The sequence below is a fragment of the Carlito syrichta genome, unplaced genomic scaffold, assembly GCF_000164805.1.
Source record: "Carlito syrichta isolate Samal-C Ts95f unplaced genomic scaffold, Tarsius_syrichta-2.0.1 Scaffold123662, whole genome shotgun sequence".
NCBI classification, from domain to species: Eukaryota; Metazoa; Chordata; class Mammalia; order Primates; family Tarsiidae; genus Carlito; species Carlito syrichta.
The window spans coordinates 351,230-358,048 of record NW_007067758.1 but is presented as its reverse complement, the minus strand read 5'-3'; positions in this window follow the sequence as shown (position 1 = coordinate 358,048).

The following is a 6,819-nucleotide window of genomic DNA, read 5'->3' as shown; positions in this document are numbered from 1 at the left end:
CGTTCTCACCCTTAGTCCTCAGAACACATCTGGAGGAGGGCTCAGCTTGGGTAACTGGAACTGTTTGGCATGGGGGAGACAAAATAGCCGTATTCAGATATTTGAAACGCTATTTGAAAACGGGGTAGAATTATTTTGTGTTGAGAAGTCTTGGTCCTATTTAACAATGAAGAGGACGATTTTGTTTTGTTTTTAATCCTAGTGATGAATCATCTAAACCAGAATACTTCTGAGGGTGAGAGGGGCACTGATAATAATTACACCCGAATAACATCAGAACTGGCCTACTCTGGGAATGTCCCAGGCAAATCAGCATGTTCAGAATCACCCTAGGCACAAGAATATCTTTCAAATGTGTAGAGACGTGACTGAGAAATGAAAAGACTGACTTGCGGGGCTGATGTCTCCATTATTCGGGGCTCGTCGCACTGTTAGCCATGATGGCACAGAGATTTCTTCCTGTGTGGGGAAGGAGGTCATACCAGATGACGCCCAAGTGGCTGGATGGTCACTGGATGACATTCTCATTCTGAAAGTCCATAAATTGACTTGGAAAATTGTCACCAGTACTGCCAAATGAGTAAATAAGATTTACGTGTCTCTCTCCCAGACCTGAGAAGAAGCATGATTGCCATCTGCTGTTCAAACTTGACATGTTTTTTAACAGCTTTATTGATGTCTGATTGCCTATAATTCATATAGTGTTGTGCACTTAAAAGTTTGCTACGAGGGAAGATTTCATGACAAGCGTTCATACTTGGCTTTTGCAAGCCTAGGAGGAGAGGACAGTGATGATACTTTGAAGCTTGTAAGATGACAGGCAATAGGTTCAATGTTCTGCGGTGACTCAAGGCTGGTATCATCTAAAGTGTTGAGAAGTTAAATGACTTATTCAGGTTCACCAATCCGAATTTTTTGGTTGTGAGAAAACAAAAGTCAGTGGCTCTACCATAAGCCTGAGGCTGAAATATATTCATGACCTTGAATTCCATGAGGGACCTCCTTGTCTTGATAATATATCAGCCCTTTTTAAAAACTTTATATCTTGAGATAATTTTGGACCTACAGAAGAGTTGCAAAAATAGTACAGAGAATTCTCGGGTGTTCTTTCCCCAACTTTCTCTAATGTTCACATCAGGCATAATCATAGCGCAGGGAGCAAAACTAAGAATTTAACATGGATGCAATATGGTCAGCTGAACTGCAGATGTTATTCAAATTTCATCATTTTTTTCTATTAGTGTGCTTTATTTTGTACCAGGATCTAATCCAGGATATTAGGTAGCGTTTAGTTTTCATGTCTCCTCCACCCTAGCCCAGTTTCTAAGTCTTTTCTCATCTTTCATGACCTTGACACTGTTGAAGAGTACTGGTCAGATATTTTGTGGAATATCCTTCAGTTTGGGTTTCTCCGATGTCTTCTTCTGACTGAATTAAGATGAGTAGCTATTAAAAAATTACAGTGGAAGCGATTCCCTGTCCTGAGTGCCTCACCTCAGGTGTTACTATGTCCCATTATTGGTGACATTAACTTCAACTTCAGATGTTGTTTTGTAGGTTTCTTTTTTTTTTTTTTTTTGAGTTGGAGTCTCACTCTGTCGCCCACAGTGGAGTGCAGCGGCCTTGACCTGCTGGGCTCCGGCGATCCTTCCGCCTCAGCCTTCCAAGCTGGAACTACAGGCGCGCGCTCCCACGCCCAGCTAGTTTTTTGATTGGTTGTAGAGATGAGGTCTCGCCAAGTTGCCCAGGCGGGTCTCGAACCCGCGGGCTCAGGCGATCCACTCACCTCAGCCTCCCAAGGCGCAGGATGACAGGCTGAGCCACCGAGCCCGGCTGTTTCTTCACTGTAAAGTTACTCTTTTCCATTTGCTATTAACACATTTTACTTTGAGATCATGCAAAAATCCTCTTTTGCCTTAAACTTTTGCCTGCTTGTTTTACCATCCTTCATGTGTCGCCTCTTGGGTGTGCGCAGACAAATGAATTTATGAGGGCGAACGTGTATGTATGGAGAGTGGGCAGCCTGGTTCCCTTGCCTTTCTTTCTGTGCCTCTTTTGGGCTCGGGTATTTTTCCTTAAGCGCCCCCCCATCCCCCTCTCTCTGTCTGGCTGTCTCTGCTCTTCAGTCCATGTGAACGAGACTGCCGTCGGTACCTCTCACCAATCTGAGAGGCTAGTCCAAAAAGGATGGGCTTCCCTGGTTCCAAGTCCAAGTTCCCAGGGAAGGGACTCTGACTGATGCAGTCTGTATCGGCAACTAAACTCTGATACATTAATTTGGCCCCCTGGGATGCAAGACCGAGTAAGTCTTCTTGGGACCCACCTCAGTACTGGATGAGATGGAGAATATTCCTGGAAATCTTTGTGAGATGAGCAATCTCCCAAAAGGCATCCAATCAACATAGCAAACCTGGGGTGCAGTCAGAAGGAGAACACAGGTCCCGGATTTCTCAAGCAGTGTGAGCTCCTCGTCAACACTTAGCGTGCAAGGTGCTGATTCTATGACAACTTGACCCTTCTGCCTGGATCACACTCAAGCCAGAGTGGTACCTTATCCTGATTCCTGGAAATAAATAGGAAATTACACTTGGGTGGTGAGGGGAGGTGAAAGGTTGAAAGACTCTAACGGTTCCCTAGACTTAACTCTCTCCTTGGTGATCTGAGGAGCCAAGTTATCCACCCAGCTGTGTTGCCCTAATTCTCTAAAGGCATGGAACTAAAACCCAAAAGCTAATCTTTTAATGGGATTGACCTTAAAATGCAGCAGATTTTCAGAAATGATTGGAAAATCTTTTCTGAAAGGAGAGATGCCTGGATCAGATTCTTCAAGGAAGAAAAACAAAGCATACCTCCCTGGTTCAGTGGGGGAGAGAAAGGCGAGGACGGGGGGCTTCTTGGGAAGAAAACAATGCTTAGCAACATTTTCTGGATTCCTGATTCATATTTTCCCCCTGATGTCAGGAAAGGAGCATCCTTTTCTCTTGTGGCAGCTTGATTATGGCACTACAAAATCCAAGATAAATGGGACACCCTGTGAAAGGAGCCTGGAACAGCTGGACATTGCTGGACACGACTGCGATGGCTGGTCAAATGGGGACATCTGGTTCATTTCCCTGGAGGTTTGGCAATGGCAGTAAGGCCAATAAAGATAATCCAATCAGCCATTTCAGGCCGAGGCTCCCAGGAGCCCAAACACTGGGCTGGGGAGATAGGATTTCTCAGAGGAAGGAGACTGTCAGGAGAGCCAGCTGTGTGCCTGGCTTTTCCTCCCTGCAGTCCTGTGTCCCTGTGACCATGGGAGACAACTTCCCAGGAGAGTTGGGGATTTCCTGGAAGAGTATGGAATCACATTTGTGATTTGGGGACACACTGCAGGCCAGAACCTCCTTAGACAGTCATCACCCCGAGAATTCCCAACTCACGAGGTAGCAGATGTGTGTTTCGTAGTGACTCAGTGAAGGATTTTTAGCGAAAGGTCAGAAGACTTGGAATTAAGATAGTCCTGTACCATACAAGTGCTCAGTGGTCTCCAGCAGAGGACTTCATCTTTAATGCAACTCAACTTTCTCATCTGTAAAATGAGTACAGTAAATACCTAACTTGAATTGCTGTGAACATGATATAAAATCACGCATGTGAAACTTACTAGAAAAACGAGTGTCATTTTGGTGGTGGGTGAGATCAAACCAACAGTCTGTGATGCTCACAGCCAAGTGTCTGTTCTTTCGAGTGACAGATGACATTTGAAACCCACAGAAGATTCTGGTCTCTCTATTTTAGCCTCCAGCTTCAAACTTTTAAAAGTCATTTAGTCGTTTTTCTATAAAAAGAAGACGGAGCAAATAGACACTCTGAATATCTGCCCTAATTTGGACTCCCTACAGAGAGACCAGTGAGCAATAAATTGACCAGAAAGTCACAGGAGAAAGGGAGCGGGCTTCGTGGATAGAAAGTTTAGGTTTGAAGATAGCAAAACTGAGGTTCAGGAAGGCCACTAAGCCTAGCCAAAATCATTTTTTAGAGCTGGGTCTGTGCTTTCTCTCTCACCCACAGGGGATTTTTGTTGCTATCACACTCTGAAATTTCCTGGGCTAAGATGGTTTTAAGAGTATAGTGACTAGACTAATCATTAGACCCATCAGTTTCTCCAGTCCCCTTTATATTTCTGGTCACTTGAGCCAAGGGGCCAAAAGACAAAATACCCGGTAACATTATCCAAGAAGTTACAAGAAATGTCCTCAGTTTGGCGTGGAGGGGGGAGCAGGATGGGAGGGTGCCTATCCTCGGAGGGCGGGGTTGACTTGGCCTTAGTGTCCTGGTCTGCAGAAGTGTCCACAGAACACAGACACTGGGTGCATGGAGGGTGCAAAATGGCCACACAGGGTCCGGTCACAAGGGCCTCTTTGATCCAGGAGCTTGTGACATGGGGAATGACTCTTGCGTGGCTTGCTCCACAGAGGGCATATTTGCCAGCGGGGCCATGAGTCAGAAGAGGGAAGGGTCTTTTCTAACCTAAAAATAAAACTGGGGGGACAGGGTGGTCAGAGGGGGCTGTGGCTTGACCTTTCTATTTCTGAACGTAGGCGGAGTGTGTGTCGTGGGTGGCGGAAGGCGGCCAAGAGTGAAGGAGAGGCATTCCCAGCTCTGGGTCTAAGAAGCCCTGGTGGTTGAATGAGCACTGGGTGGCAGCATAGGTTAGTAGGAACACCTAAAAGTATAAGCCAGGATTCCTCACAGTCTCTGGTTGGCGGCGCCTCACTCCTAGAGACTCTGATGCGATTAGTCTGGTCTGGGGCCTGGGCTTTGGGATATGTATTTATTCATTCATTTTTAGAGACAGAGTCTTGCTGGGCTGCCCAGGCTGGTCTTCGCATTTGCTAATAATATCATTCTTAGCAAAAGTATCATTAGCCATGATACTAAAAAATGTATCATTAGCCTTGAAGTCTCCTTAGCCAAAAGTATCATTAGCCATGAAGTTTCCTTCACCCCAAGTCCACTCTGCCGTCAATCTTGGTCCTCCCTGGCACTGTCCTGGTTGCTCAGCCACGGGGGCATGACTGTCACCCTTGAGTCACAATCCCACGTGTGCCCTAACTCCTTCACAGATGATGCTACCCGCCTGTGACCCATGTCCAAATCTGCCTTTGGGGTCGCTGAGGCTGCATACTATTCTGGGGATGCCCACCTGATCTGACACTCGGTCTAGAGCACAGCTGGGGAGAGGTGGCATTGCATGAGGACAGACTGTCCTCGGAACATGCAAGTATTCTGCTTGAGGTGTGTCAAGGAGAAAACTGGGACTGAAAAGTCACCCTGTGATGAGTGCAGTAATGGAGGGGGGAACTGAATGCCTTCTATTCTCCTGCTCTCAGAGGTAGTTGATGAAATTCTGCCCCAAGGACAAAAACGCTGGAGAACCAGATGGAACAACCTTACGGGTAGGCTCAGACCGTCCTTGGGGTCACATTCTTTTTGTCTTCTTCATCTCCCACTGGGCCATCAGAAAGCAAGGCTTTATCTGCAATCCCACAGAGACTCAGAAATCCCTGGACATGACGCCACAGGGCAGGGGAAAGGAAGTGGGGGAATGAACACTGTGTTTCCTCTTTCTTTCTTTTTTTACAGTCCAAAGGTCTGAGCTTCACTCCTAGAGATTCTGATATGATTAGTATAGCTTGAGTCCTGGGCTTTGAGATATTTGTTTATTTACTTATTCACTCATTCATTTGGAGAGATGGGGTCTTGCTATGCTGCCCAGGCCGGCCTCAAATTCCTGGCCTCAAGCAGTCCTCATGCCTCAGTCTCTCAAAGTGCTGGGATGACAAGCGTGAGCCACCACTCACCACATGGGCACTCGCCAACGCCCCTGCTTTCTTTTCCACTCACCAGGTGGCTCCTGCACCCCACTTCACACTCACCCTTTTCCCCGCTCCTAACCGGCCCCTCTGCTTACCTGGATAAATCCCACCCAACCTGGAAAACCGGACCCTCCTCGGGACACCTTCCCCCAAAGGCCTCAACCCGTAGAGCTCTCGCCTTCCTCTCAAGCCCCACCCATTTGTCCTCTGGAACCCTCTATTTTAGTCCTTATTGATGAACTCTTGGTTTTTATCATATTTTGTGCATGGGGTGACTTGCTACCTTAACTAATCTTGCAGCGGGCAAGAGTGAGGTGTCAGACCTTTCCAGTTCACATCCTAGGCAAGCAGCTCCCTCTCCAAGGCACAGCTCTCTTACCAGCAAAAGAGGTTAATTACTCCACCTTCATGGGAAAGTTGGGCTGAGTAAACGAGAACAAGTGTGTAAAGGATTTGGAAGAATGTTGGCACACAATCACAATTCGAAAACATCATCTCTTCGTATTATCATTGGAGGCGAAAGATGATACAATCGGTTTAGATTCAAGATTCTCCCACCTACTGGCTCCAGAGCAAAGCTGGTAGTCCAAAAACACAGATGAAATAAAAAGATTGCACAAGCTTCCCAGTGGACTTGGTACTGCCACTGGCGCAAAGCTGCTGAGTGGCCTTTTGAAGGGGCAAATGTGTCTGTCCCAGGAGGGTGAGAGCCCTGACACTGACCTGCTTGGCGGAGTGTCTTGGGAGATGGCCCGAGAGTCAGAACTGGAGCTCCCTGGGGGCCTCGAAGCCATATATTCCAAGACCTTCCCGGGGCCTCTTCCAGCATTGCACTCCATAAATCTGAATCTGATGAGGACGGGCAATGATTGGAGATGCTCCCCAGTGAAGCAGTGCCAAGAGCCCTGCCCGGAGGGTCTGTCAGCACCTCCGATGAAGTAATTGGCCGGGGGGGGGG